Below are 15,086 nucleotides of genomic sequence, written 5' to 3'. Positions count from 1 at the left end.
ACCCCACTATTCCCATTTCCCTAAGATGTTTTCTTTCATCCCCCAGATTAGGCTAGGGAACTTTTGGCATTTCAACCTTATTGAATGTGAGTTGTTATTGAGTCCAATTGTTACAAGGAGAATTATGTTTTATTTATTCAAGTACCTTTATAACTTTACCTAATCAAACCAAATATTTTCCCAAGAAGGACTCTCATTGAGTTTGTCTAATCACAGAGATGATCAGGGTTATCCACATAGCTGACATTACATGCACAAACACACAAATATGGTATGTAAATAAAATAAATGCTTATTGTTAATTACATATGATTTTATTAATATAGAATTATTAATACAGAAATGACTTTCTTAATTGCTTGATACAACTTATCTCCTAATATCGTTTCCAAATCAGGGTGTCTATAAACAGCATAGACCTACTAAATCAGGTTGTTTGGTATGCAATAATTAGGCTATTACAAATATAGGGAACATGGCCCACACACACTAACATCCAACACAAGACTCACAGACCTCATTGAAAGCTATTATAATTACAGTATGATTTATTACAGAAAAAGGCTATATACCAAATTTAACCAAGGAAAGAGATGCATGGGGCACAGCCTAGAAGAGGTCCAAACATGGAACTTCCAGATGTCCTCTCCCTATGGAGTCACAGACAGCATTAATTATTGTTGGCAATGAGGTGTGAGAATACTGTCAACTAGATAAATTCACCTGAATCTTGACATCCAGTATCTTTATTGGAGCTCCATCAGAGAAGTTAGGTTTATTGCCCACATGGCTGATCCCAGTTTCAAGACCCTCAGGAAGTCAAGATGACACCCAAAGTCCTTACCCTAAATCACATTATTATTGCCAGATGGGCTCAAGCTCTACAGACAAAGAAAGACTCCTATCAGGCATGATATTCCAAGGGCTTACACATTATATCCCGGAAGCCAAAGGCAAAAGCTAGGCCTCTCTTTGGGCAAAATTAAATTATTTACTTCACATGGGGGTGGAGGATGAGACTGTAAACGTTTCCCAAGTGAATCAAATATAGCTTGATTGGTACTGATAACTAAATCAGCATTTTGGAACTGCTCCCTCAAATTTTGCATCTCTGCCCTACCACTATCTGGTCTTCAGTACAATTTCCTGAAGAAAATAATGTCTGATTGCAAAAAAGTAAATTTTAAACTGTCCCTTTTAGTCTTTGCATGAATACTTAATTACAATAATTTAAATTAATGGCATGTTGATATTTTAAAAAGTGCAGGGAAAATATGGAATATGGATTTAAGAAGGAAATATTGTTAATTAAGCCATCTGGCACATTGTCTTCTACACAGTTATTCAAAAAGTCACATATCACATTGCTTTTGAAAACTAAAGGAGCAATTTAAATTCAAAGATATGCCAATGTTAATGATTGTTAATAATAAAATATGCCAATGATAATTTATATTTGTACCTTAAGGGAAAAATCTATGTTAGAAACACTGATCTTAGAAATTATCTAATTCAATGATAAAATAATTAAATTGGTACCTTTTGATATGGAGTGATTTTCCTAAAATCACATTTGAATTGGGATTCAAACGTGATTGAATCCCAGTGCAACAGAAATGTCAGTATACTAGCTTAAGCAAGAAAGAGTTGACTTTTTTCATGAAGAACTCCAGAGACAGAGCCCAAGCCTTGAGTACTCAAGGAAGCCATCAAGGACTTACTGCTTTATAAGTTGTTTGCTCTATTATCCTTAGCATGTGGCTTTTCACTTGTGCTCTTATGAGGATAACTTCTCTTTGAGAAATTATATCCATGTTCCAGTGGACATATAGTGGGCAAAAGAAAAATGCAAAAGACTGAGTCTGACTCTTTGTAGTATAATTTGACTTACATTAAATTGGATAAAAATGAGCACTGAAATTCTCATATAAGGGAGTACTGAGAAGTAAGTACAGTAACTGGGCACTTAATAAATAGCAGAATCTGAAAAAAAATGGGCTATGTTAGTAAGAGAGGAGGGGAGATTGGATATTGGATATATCTTTGTTGTTTTTTCAAGATTATTTATTTATTTATTTATTTATTTATTTATTTATTTACAGAGACACACAGAAGCAGAGACACAGGCAGAGAGAGAAGCTCCCTGTGGGGAACTCGATGTGGGACTGGATCCCGGGACCCCTGGATTACGACCTGAACCAAAGGCAAATGCTCAACCACTGAGCCACCCAGGTGCCCCTGTTGTATGTTTTTTCATCAAGTATTTATTAATTATCCACTTGTCCTAACTAGTGTCAGATTATAAAGTACTGAACAAAACCAACATAGTCCCTAGTCACTAACATCATGGGATTTATGGTATTGGGGAGAAAACATACAGTAAACTATCAAGTACACACACTATATGATAAAAATGTTAAAAAAATGTTATATAAGAAGGAAAAAAGTACTATGAAAAAGAATGAGAAGTAGGGAAGGCATGATCTGCTTTGACTTATATAATCTGGAGAGATTTTTTTTTTTTTAAAGGGATGGCATCACAGCTGAAACTTGGAAGAGAAGTATCAGATTTCTTGAGGGAGAGAAGAGTGGTCTATGAAATGAGAACAAAATGTGTGAAGTTGCTGACTTCTAAGGGATTGAAATATTTAAGAATATTAAAATGGGCTAGTGTAGCTAGAATATGATGAATGAGAGAGAGAAGCTGTGAGAAAAGGCAAGGAAAAATTTTTATTTCTTTTTACTCTGATCCCCAGCTAATACTCTCCTTAAAATAGGTAGATTTTGAGATAGTCAATAGCATGAAGAAAAAATGATAAAGCAGAAATACAGTTTTACAAGGTTTAGTTTTAAAAGCCAAGGCTGCAAGGCAATAAAATCTTGATAGGTAAGAACAATCATCTCAACATAGACAGTAGGTTTCCAAGTAATGGGGAAAAGAGAAAACAGAAAGAAATAAAGAGAGTGAGTGTCAGTGGGGCTTAGGATGTCAAGGCCACACCTGCAGAGATCTCATAGGGAGGAACATTCAGTGGTAGGAGCCAGAATTTGTCTGTTGTCCCCACTATGGCCATCAGGTAAACACTGCTCCAGACCTGGAGCAATGGAAGATGTAAATCAGTCTCTTTGTCCAGTCTCCATCTGAGAATGCAGCTGGTTAAGGTCTGTGCTCACCATCTTTATCCGTGTCATCCAATAACCATATCTTTCCCTTTAGTAAACATTGGTCATTGATTACCTAGAAGTGATGTCTACTTACGCTCTCTGGCTTTGCTCTACCTAAAAGACATTAGTCTTTGTACTGAGCACAGAGCCACTAAACATGGCTTCTTTTCTCCTTTATAGTCTAGTAAACAAAAGGGATAAAGAAGAAAAAAAAAGAAAGAAAAATAGTCATAAATTCTATAATCACTACATAATTTTACATAATTAAGTTTCCTTTAAAGACCAACTTTTTAATTTAACACATGATTATTTGGGGTTTACTGTGAGTAAGACCCCAAGCCAGCCAGCCATGAAGACACAATTTGCAGAATTCATTGCATATATTGAATTTCTTTACTTGTATCTTATTTCCTGTCAACTCATTGCTGACGTGTGTCAAGATCTTTATTCCTAACTAATCTGCTTCTCTAGCTCCAATACTCAGTCTTTTTGAAGCTTCTCTTATATATCAGCCCTGATGCCATTAACACCTCTACAAACTACCCATCTTCTCTTCTGGTAGGGTCTGGAATTTCTGCCTTTCAATACCTGTTGTCTGTGTCTGCTGGCATGACAGTGTCTATAGGTTTGAGGGTGGCAGGATCATATACCACTATAGCTGATGTTTATACCATTTTGTGCAGTTCCAGACAGAGGATTTTGGCATAATAATCTCTTTAGTCACTTGTTATTCTTGTCACCATTTTATCAGCATCTGTCAAGCAGGGACACATGCTGTCTCTGTTTTGTATGACATGACTGTCCCGGGTATCTAGCAATGATGCCACAATCCCCACAGGCAAGCACTTAACATTGATCATGATGCTGGTGCTGAGACCTGCTCATCAACCTTTCATGAATTACAAACATTTCAAGTTTGACTCACATTTTATTTTTAATATGATTTCAAAATGCCTTGAGATTCCTCAGCATGATAAAATCCTATTGGAGTTAGAGTTGCTTTTGTTGCAATTCTGAACAATCAAAAGTGTGGAGTCACCCTTGAGTGACTGTGATAACCATGGCATTTCTAAAGAAAATGTTAAAGCTCTTTATAATGATGGCTTAGGGGCTAGTCACAGCACACAAATATATGTAGATATACTTTTTTAAAGAGCAGACTTTTCAATATAAAATCTAATGAAATCAGACACATTTTAAAAACCTCTGTATATTACTATTTGGTATCTCATCTTACATTCCCGTTTGAAACACAAAAGATATTTGATAGAGTTTATTTCCTTGAAATTTCAATTACTTATAAAATAGTAGTCTGTAATTTTAGTTGTGCTTTGGCGCAAGGGAAATGTAAAAATTGGGCTATTTAATTGGTCCCAGGGGGTTTATTTTCAGAATATGCACTATATAAAACGGAAAAAGCACAGAAGAGGAGGCATGAGAGAGTAGTGGAAAATACACTGGTCGAGGTTAGGAAATTCCAAACTCAATTCTATCCATAGCATTCTGTCTTATGTTTGTTTTTTTTATTTCTTAAATAATGGTAAATGGTAATTCCCACTCTAACTTCATCATGACATTTATTTTTGTTCTGAGAAACAAAAAAATAAGATAATATACGTAATAAATATCAAGCACATAAATATCAAGAAATAATAATTATTATTATCACTATTTGGTGAACAATTACTAAACACACTTGAATAGATGTATTAGCCAACTAAAATCCACATCCAAATTTTGCTTATTCTTAACCTGAAAAATACAAGTTAAGAAAAACTATTTTTTACCCAGCTATCTATCTATTACATATGCTGTAAGAGAATGTTTAAATCTGATTTTCATCATTTGTGGCATACATTTGTTCCTATTCCACAGCAATGCACAAATTCACTCACTCTGTCCTTGCAAATAGTACTAATTCAGTTTGAGTGGGCACATCTTTGGCCTGAAGGAATATATCAGGATGGGCTCAAGGTAGTGCTGGCAATCTAGCTCACCTGTGGTAATGATTGATTGCACCCCAGCCTGGAAGGAGAGAAGGAAGGAGGGAGGGAGGGAGAGAGAGAGAGAAATAAAGAGAGATGAGAGAGAGAGAGAGAGAGAGAGGAGTAGATGAGAGGAGAGGAAGGAAAAGAGGAGAGGAGAGCGGAGGGGGAAGGAGGGAGAGAGAGAGAGAAAGAGAAGAGAAGTGTGTAAAGATATAGATATATAGACTCCTGGGTTATTGATCAGTAAAGTTAACAAATCAATCCCATGACTTCTAGTCACTGAAAAGCTTGCTAAGTAACAAAAAATGACCTTGAGATTTAAACCAAAATTATCTATGTTTTCTGGTTCTTGTGGCTAAAGCATCTGACATTAGTGGTATTCTGATCCTACTGCCTCTGGCCAAATGATGATACTCCATTCCTGGCTCCCTTGGGCTGATGAATATTCAACAATCAATTGTAGACCCTGCCAGGCTCTTTTTTCTCTGGAACAGTGATGGCAACTTTTGAGATGATTACTACGTCATTAGCTTAGATCCCTAAGTGACTCTGGTAGGCATAATAGCATCATCTAGCATGAACAAGATAGAAATCTTTGTTATTGTAAGCCTCATATATCTTGGGCTTTGTTATCACAATATAAGCTAGATTGACCTGAGACAAGATCAGTGTTATGGGTTGATATGTGACCCCTAAAATGACGTGTTGAAGCCCCAAACCCTATACCTTGGAATGTGACCTTATTGTAAACAGGATCATTACAAATTAATCAGTTAAGGTGAAGTCATCTGAGGCAGGATGGGCCCTTAATCCAATACAACTAGTTCTTATAAGAAGAGAAAAAAAAATGGATAGAAATACACAGAATAATGCCATGTAATGACAGAGGCAGAGATTGATTTATTGCGAATCCAAGCTAAGGAACATCAAGGATTGCCAAAATATCACCAGAAACTAGAAAGAAGCAAAGAATTCTCCTCAAAGGAGCACAGCCTGAGTATATATACTTCAATTTTAGACTTTTGGCATTCAGAAAAATTTTCTATTGTTTTAAGCCACCAAGTTTGTGATACTTTGCTATGAAAATCTTAGGAAACTAATCTGATCAAATAAGGTTGTGATGTTGTTATTGTTATTTTGTTTTTACTCTTTGTAAAAATGATATAAATTATGTTCAAAGGCATAATGGACATGGCCTTCCATACTTGGTAGTACTTTCAGTAGGACTTTGGAAATGTATTCACACACATAATTCTTTTTTTTTTCACACACATAATTCTTAAAGGAAACCAAAATTTTAAAATATTGTAAGTAGACATTAAAAGCAGTAACTGATTGGGAGCTCAGACAATCATTGTACACAATCTAGATAACCCAGGAAGTAAAACGCGCGCACACACACACACACATGCATGCACACACACTTATATATTATCTGTCTGTGTAAGTATGTATGTGTACATGTGTGTATATAGTTACATATATAGTTAAACAGTCTCTAGAGTCACTCATGTGAAGAAGGGTTCAAAAAAGTAGTTCCTGTCAGAAATCTTTTCTTGGCCTGAATTTCTCAAATATACATAATCCAAAGTGTCCAGCTTTCCCCAGCAACACACATTAGAGAATACCTAACCATAGGCATCACCTCCATCTTACACATAGTTTTGCCTAGGATGGCTCTCTCTAATCTATTGATACTAAAGTCCTATATACCCTGTGTCTCTGAGTAATGGATTCATCTCCAAACTCCATCTCTGGGCTTGATCCTGAGTTATATTGCCCTAATTAGATTCTCCTCTGGCTAATCTCCCTTAAGACTCCATTTCATTCTTATATCTAATTGTTTCCTTTTTCTTGGAGAGTAAAACTCATTTAGCCATTCTGCCACTATCCTGAAATTGCATCAAAATCAGGACTTGTCCTTCAGCCTTTCCACCAGAGAAGAAAAATTCTAGTACAAAGAAATCCATGGAAGTATCTCTGGGCTACATGAAGAATGAAGTTCTTTTTCGTTTAATTCATAGAGTTATATTATAAGACAGAGGCTTAGTAATAGTTTATGCTGGTTGGATTTTCTGTTAGCAAAAATATGGCAAGAAATATAACAAACAATAAACAAACTAGAAAATTTTCAGAAATCTAGGACCAGATGACAAAGGTTTGGACACAATGTTATTGTGTTATTTTAGAATATTTCAGCCCAAGGACAAGTCCTAATTCATTGGTTCTCCTTATATATCAGAGAGAACAGAGTACAACTCATCTGAGAGCCAGAATCTATGGAAATGGCCTCTCTCTACTTCCCAAAAACTTAGATGATCTAGCCCAGATGCGTGAGAATGATACGCATTTATATCTTTCTTAATTTTGGACCTTGATAAGAGTAGGCTTCCTCTATTTAAGACTATGAAAGTTACAAAATAGCAATTGTATATAATTTACCTGGACAGAAATCAGTATATAAGAGCTTGGAAGAACATGACATGTTTCTATTTCCTTCCTTCATTTGTCTTAATTTTGACAAATTACTTTCATAATATTTGATAAAACCCCCGTTTTCGAGGTAAAGGAAAGATTGTTACTTGGCAAATGACTAATATGCCCTCTAACCTCAACAGAAGATTCCCTAGTGTTTTCCTGGCACAGGAGTGGCTTGAGAGATTAAAGATGTTTAACACAGAAATGATTTAGGCACTGCTTAATGTTTTATAGTTTATGTACAAGAAGGATTGATTTTATTCCTAAGTAGTGCCACAAAGCAGAACCAGGGAAAGAGGGTGATAGTTAACAAAATAATGATTTCTGCTTAGCACAATGCTTTCTTTTGAAATGTTGTACTTCCTGTCATGTGGCATGCTTGGATTAAAATGAAAGAACATTCTTCAGGTAAATAAAGAGTTATTCTTGCATTGGGTGGGATTTTGTTGCCAGAGAACTGTGAAATTATATTGTTCCCTTAAAAAGATTTGACCAGATTATTTAAGTTGGTAATCACTCAGAGTGAAAAGAACTCTGCAGGTAAAAGAGACTTGAAGACAGCAGGTATGGTCCTATGGAAAGAGCATGGTCTTTGGAACCAGACCCACTTGGCTCTGGGCAATTTTCTGTATGTTTCAGAGATAAGATTTCATCATTAATAAAACCAATAACACCTACCATTCTAAGCTTCATAAGATACAAAATTATAGTTGTTCATTATAAATTAGTCAAATTATAACAGATTAAATAAACCTTTCTTTTTAAAAATCAAATGTCAAGATAATATAAAGAAAAACAATGGAACAACAGCTTCATAACCCTGATGATTAGGTAAGAGACCTATTAGTGGCACAGGGACATCAACCACTTCCCTGCCCCTTTTAGGCATAAAAACTTTATTGAAACAAAGGGAAACTTATTATTTTTTAAAATTCTTTTCTTTTTTTAATAAATATTTTATTTATTTATTCATGAGAGATACAGAGAGAGAGGCAGACACATAGGCAGAGGGAGAAGCAGACTCCCTGGGGAGAGCCTGATGCAGAATTTGATCCCAGGACCTTGGGATCATGACCTGAGTCAAAGGCAGACCTTCAACCACTGAGACATCCAGGTGCTTTGGGAAACTTGTTTGTTTGCTTGTTTATTTGTTAAATATATTTATACTATTGTTCTTTTCTATTCTCTCATGACAATCAATTATGTAGGAGCAATGTTACAGTGAAACCAGACCAAAAAAATTCATAAGTAACATATGGACAACTCTTTTCTTCCAAATGACTGATCCATAGATACATACAAATAACCCTACTCCCAAATTTTCCGCAGTCATGACATCTGCTTCTCAATCACCCTGTAGGCAGTGGTGAATAGATCAAAGAACTGACATCAACCTGCTCAATACTCATGGACTGTCTACTGGGGAACACAAACTTTGCTTCTTCATCTCTTCTAGTTTTCTTCTTTAAAAGACTCATTGAGGGATCCCTGGGTGGCGCAGCGGTTTGGCACCTGCCTTTGGCCCAGGGCGCGATCCTGGAGACCCGGGATCGAATCCCACGTCGGGCTCCCGGTGCATGGAGCCTGCTTCTCCCTCTGCCTATGTCTCTGCCTCTCTCTCTCTCTGTGACTATCATAAAAAAAAAAAAAAAAAAAAAAAAATTAAAAGACTCATTGATATCTGAGTTTTAGTTTTTTAGTTTTTAGTTTTCTTCTTTAAAAGACTCATTGATATCTGTATAAGTTTTTGTGATACATTTTCTCTCTGACATACCTTCAAGTTTTTGCTTTGACTTTGTTTTTGGTTTTTTTTTAATATATTTTTTTTAAAATTTTTATCTATTTATGATAGTCACACAGAGAGAGGGAGAGAGAGGCAGAGACACAGGCAGAGGGAGAAGCAGGCTCCATGCACCGGGAGCCCGACGTGGGATTCAATCCCGGGTCTCCAGGATCACGCCCTGGGCCAAAGGCAGGCGCCAAACCACTGCGCCACCCAGGGATCCCTGCTTTGACTTTGTATTAAGCAGTTCCAACCCAGGCGAGGCAATATTCTTATTCTTAAACTTGGCATCCCAAATGTCATCTCTGACCTTGATCAATGTATCTCAGGAATCTGACTACATGAAGAACAGAGAATCTTTCTGATTTATGTTGTCATCTCTGTATAGGGAACAGAGCTGAGATAGAATTGAGGATTCCTCAAAATAGAGGGTTGAGGTTTTCTTGTGATTAGAACTGGTAGTAGCTGCATAATGGGTAGGGTTATGCATTTATTTGAGATTGGAAAAAGAATAAAGAGATGACCAGATCTTGAACCTCTGAATTCTTGACTTGATCTCTATTGTTGAAACTGATTCTCAAGGCAGAAGCAACAAAAGGAACACTTTAGGAAAAATCATTCTCTATTGTTCTAATAGGAAAAAAACTAATAGAATTATTATTCTAATTATTGATGGAGGATTTCTGGCAACAGACATCTTTTCAGCATTCTTAGAATGAATCTTTGTATTTAAATAGTTTGAAGATGGAAAGGTCCCTATTTCTAGCTTACAGAGAGTCAATAATGTTTGTATGAATATGATAATACCAGTCTCAAACATCTACATTTTAGAAAGCAAGCCATCTCCTCTACAATTCTGCCACTAAATATGAACATTAAAATAGCTTTAATATATTGATATAGTACTATGCTTCATATAAATTCTGCCCATCAGCACAGCAAATGCATCTCCAGAAAGGATTCCCATTCCTTGCAAAAACTAATTACCTTAGATACAAAATTAAATATCCTTTCTCAAAGTATACATTTGCTCATGAGAAGTGTGGTTGCCATTGCAATTTGAAATTTCATACAAGTCCATTCTAACTCTAAATCTGGAAATCCATCCTTTATTTTTTTTTAAGATTTTATTTATTTATTCATGAGAGACACACAGAGAGAGAGGCAGAGACATAGGCAGAGGGAGAAGCAGGCTCCATGCAGGAAGCCTAATGTGGGACTCGATGCCAGGACTCTGGAATCATGCCCTGAGCCAAAGGCAGATGCTCAACCGCTGAGCCAACCAGGCATCCCAACATCCATACTTTTAAAACTTAAATTTTTTTTTAGACTAAGAATTTTGCATGCCATTTTGCCCATAGTAAACATAATTATGACAAGCTAATGGGGAGTAAACCTACTTTACAAAACACAAGACTATGTACATGTCTGACCCTAATTTGCAAATCCATACATTTCTCATTTGCTAACTCATACTTTTTGAGGCTACTATGGGAAAAATATGGCAGATATAACTCAAGAATAATACAAATTGGGAGGTATATGAACAAAGAGAGTCTAGATGTAATTACTCTGTAAATCATTATATTTTTCTATTCCAAACCACCGTCTGCAAATTATAACTCCTGTGTGATGTCTAAACTTATGTGGAACCCTTCTGACTATATATTGAATATTATACTCTTTAGGTCCATACTCTATTTATATGGCTCTTAAGAACTCACTACTAGTGTATAGAAAGGAGACCAAGATGAAGCTAAGGAACAGTAGAAAAAAATAAAGACATTTACTCCTTGAAGAGCTTAGCTTAGCTCTTCCATATTGCTGCTTTCATATCCATTTGTTTTGGCCTAGAGGCCTGCAGGGTCCTTGAACTGACACTAGCCTCTTATGCAAACACATGCCCTGGATAACAGCCTGAAAAGTCACAAGTAAATGCTAAGTTCCTGTTAGGACTTCCATAGCAGCCAGATCAACAAACTTCCCTACCTCCCTGGGCCTTCCTCTTGTGTACTCCACCTCTTAGGTAAGACCCCCATGGAGTTTAAAAACCCTTCTCCTTTTGTTTGAACCATTCTGGCCTTAGCCTGGGAACCCCCAAAACACTACATCGTTGTGTCTCATGGTCTTACATCTCTTTCTGCCTGTACTTTAACTTTACCTTCCCTTGTGGACTCTTGAAGCATGTATGCTACATGCTTCCTCTAGGGCCTGTGAGTAATAAACTTCTGTTTTTAACTTCTCTTGTGGTCTTTTGTCAAACTATGGCTCATCATCCATCAGCTTATGCTCTGCTTAATAAATGTTAATTTGACAAATTCATCACATCCTCATATAAAGTAGAAGGTAAGCCATTCATTCCATGTATATTCTCCTCTGGGGCTTACCTAAATTTTTGCCTAGATCTCATAAGTTTCAGACCCACCCCAAAAAGAAGGAGGCCCTTGATAAACCTTTAACAAACAGCCACTAGGAAAAATAAGCCTCTAATGCTGGGGATCTATAAGTATGTGTCAATGTAATATGACAATGAACAATTTTTACCCCTTAGTAAAGTCATACCCTCACTAGAGAGTAAACATTAGAGTTTCTTCCTGCAATGGTTGGAGACAGAAAACAAAGCAAGCTTATGTTTTCCCTAAAGGTCTACAGAGATCACCTTGAGCCAACAGAACTAGAACGTTCTCCAAATTTCTACATTATTTGTATCCATGAATAAAGACTAGGGAAATTTGGAAAGCCAAATACCTCTTTTAGACCACTAGTTTGGAGTATGTTAAACAAAAATCAAATCATGATCAATTCAGGAACAAAAATAATTTCATGTTTTCTTTGCAGAAGTTTTTAAAATATTCCATAAATTCTGTAAAAAAAATTAAAAAGCGTCCTATTCTATTCTGTCCTGGAGAAGTCCTATAATCACATTTGCATATGCTACACAATAAAGAAATCGCCTGTGGTTAGCATTATATTTGGATGTCAAGATAGCATACAGTTGTAAGCACAGCATGCACTTTTTTATTTATATTGTTTTTAACTGTAAAGCTAGAAGCAGTTGTCAGGCCACTCTGTGGTTCCTCTTAGAACTCCTCTGAGTACTAAAGTGTTAGGAGATGATAATATCTAGGATTCCTTCAACTGTAGGTGATAATCAGCCACACTAAAATCAGGTATAGAATAATTCTATGTTTCAAAATCATTGTGTCAGTACATTGTTTAGCTCACCACCTTGGGCAGGCATAGGACAACGGATATGCAGATTCAACATTTCAAATACAACCAGCCTTGCACAATGGGTGAAATCTGAAACTTAAAATCAGCTCAACAGTATTTTGGTCTACTGCTTACTTAAAATCTCTATTTATCAAGTCTTTGGTTGCATTTTGAAAATCTGTTAAATGAACACATTAGAAGCTGCCTTACATGGATTATTCTGTGCATCATTTTCATTAATGTTGTGACATGGAATATTAACTCTGTATCATTATGCAGATACTAATTATTATTTAGAGGAGCTGAAAATCTTCCTCTCTCAGACACCAAGGACTCTACCTACTATCCTCTTGTAGCACCTATTTTTCCCCATTATTTACTCCCTTGGGCTAATGCATGAAAGGTTTAATTTGAAAATATATTCCTACTGGTTAGAAGCAATAATTCAATAGCTATTCCACTCAATCAAAGATTAGGATTTTTAATCTAGGAATGTTCATTGACTATGGCTGGTTTGTCACACAATTTGCAAAAATATACTAGAAAATTATCATTCATGGAAATAGGCAACACAAGCCAAGTAGAGCTAAGGCTGGAAAGTAGAAACAAATCCAGGGAAACAAATACCAATTTACTTTCTTGGTTATAGAGAGGAGTTTTAAAACATTTCAGTTAACAATTAAAAATTAGGAAAATTCATAAGGAGATTTGACTTCTAGCTTCTTTAATTATTAAATCAGAAAACATGGAAGAACTTGACATAGTTTTCAGAGAGCAACCATCTGAATAGAAGCTAAATAGCAGGTACCCCAAGATATGAACTCCCTATTTTGCCTCTTTTCTCACTGCCACTTCTTGCCTTTCCCTGAAGGGAAGTCATCTTAACTAAAATTTGAAATTCACTAAGAAGAGATTCTAACTGTTCCATGTAGGCCAGATATTAACTGCTATTCTAATGTTTATGACTAAGGCTATAGGGTCTGAGAATTGGATGTTAAAGTACTGTAGTTTAATGTTAAAGAGTACATTGAACTCTTATTAAAATATCCAGTGATAATGGGTGATCCATGATATTAAATGAGTATGTGTGTGTGTTTACCTAACTTCTCCAAAATTTTAATTCTAGATTTTTTCATTCTTTCTTTTTATTCCGCTTCTTCCCTTCCCCTTCTTTCCTTCCTTCCTTCCTTCCTTCCTTCCTTCCTTCCTTCCTTCCTTCCTTCCCTCCTTTTTTTTCATAAAAGAAATGTGTTTGAAGTAAAGGTGGTTATTGTCCCTGGTTTCACTTTAATTAAAGAAATTTCCATTTACTTAACTAAAAAAATCCTCAAAAATAACAACAAAGTTTACCCATTTCTCCCACCCCTACCCTTTGCCTCTGGCAACCACCAATCTGTTCTATCTATGAGCTTGGGGTTTTTTTGGTTTAGTTTTCTTTTTTTTTCTTTTTGAAAAGAAAAGAGAGATAGAAGAGAGATTATAGGGTATTTGTTTTTCTCTGTCTTACTTACTGCACTTAGCATAATGCCCTCAAGTTCCATTTATGTTGTCACAAATGGCAAGATTTCATTGTCATATATATCATATATATATATATATATATGTCATATATATATATCATATATATATATAAATTGCTTTGTCTATTCAGCCATCATTAGACACTTAGGTTGTTTCCTTATCTTGGCTATTATAACTAATTATAAAGTGAACATGGGGATGCATACATGTGTATATGTTTTTGAGTTAGTGTTTTTGTTTTCTTTGAATGAAAACCCAGAAGTGGAATTGCTGGATCATATTGGGGTTCTATTTTAGCTTCGTCATACTATGGTCCATAGTGGCTGTACCAATGTACATTCCAACCAACAGTACACAATGGCTCCCTTTTATCCACATCTCACCAACACTTGTTATTTCTTGTCTTTCTGATTCTGGTCATTCTCTGACAGATGAAAGGTGATACCTCATTGTGGTTTTGATTTATATTTAGTTTTTGCATTTGTAGTAATGATTCACATAATAATCTAGTCTTTTTGACAACAGACATTCTAACAGGTGTGAGGTAATATCTCATTGCGGTTTTAATTTGCAAGTCCCTGATGATTAATGATATAGAACATCTTTTCTATGCTTCTGTTGGCCATCTGTATATTTTAGGAAAAATGTCTATTTAGATCTTCTTTTTTAATCTCTTTTTTGCTATTGAGTTATATGAGTTCTTTACATATTTTGGATATTAGACCTTTATCATATATATAATTTCCAAACAGTTTCTTCCATTCAGTAAGTTGCCTTTTCATCTTGTTTATGGTTTCCTAGGCTGTGCCAGAGCTTTCATATGTTTTTAGTTTGATGTGGTCCTACTGTATTTTTGCTTTGTTATTTTTGCTTTTGGTGTCAGATTTTAAAAAAATCACTGTCAAGACCTATGTCAAGGAACTCAATACTTGTGTTTT

This window comes from Canis lupus, chromosome 12 (genome assembly GCF_048164855.1).
Source record: "Canis lupus baileyi chromosome 12, mCanLup2.hap1, whole genome shotgun sequence".
Classification (NCBI taxonomy): domain Eukaryota; kingdom Metazoa; phylum Chordata; class Mammalia; order Carnivora; family Canidae; genus Canis; species Canis lupus.
This window is presented reverse-complemented; position numbering follows the sequence as displayed.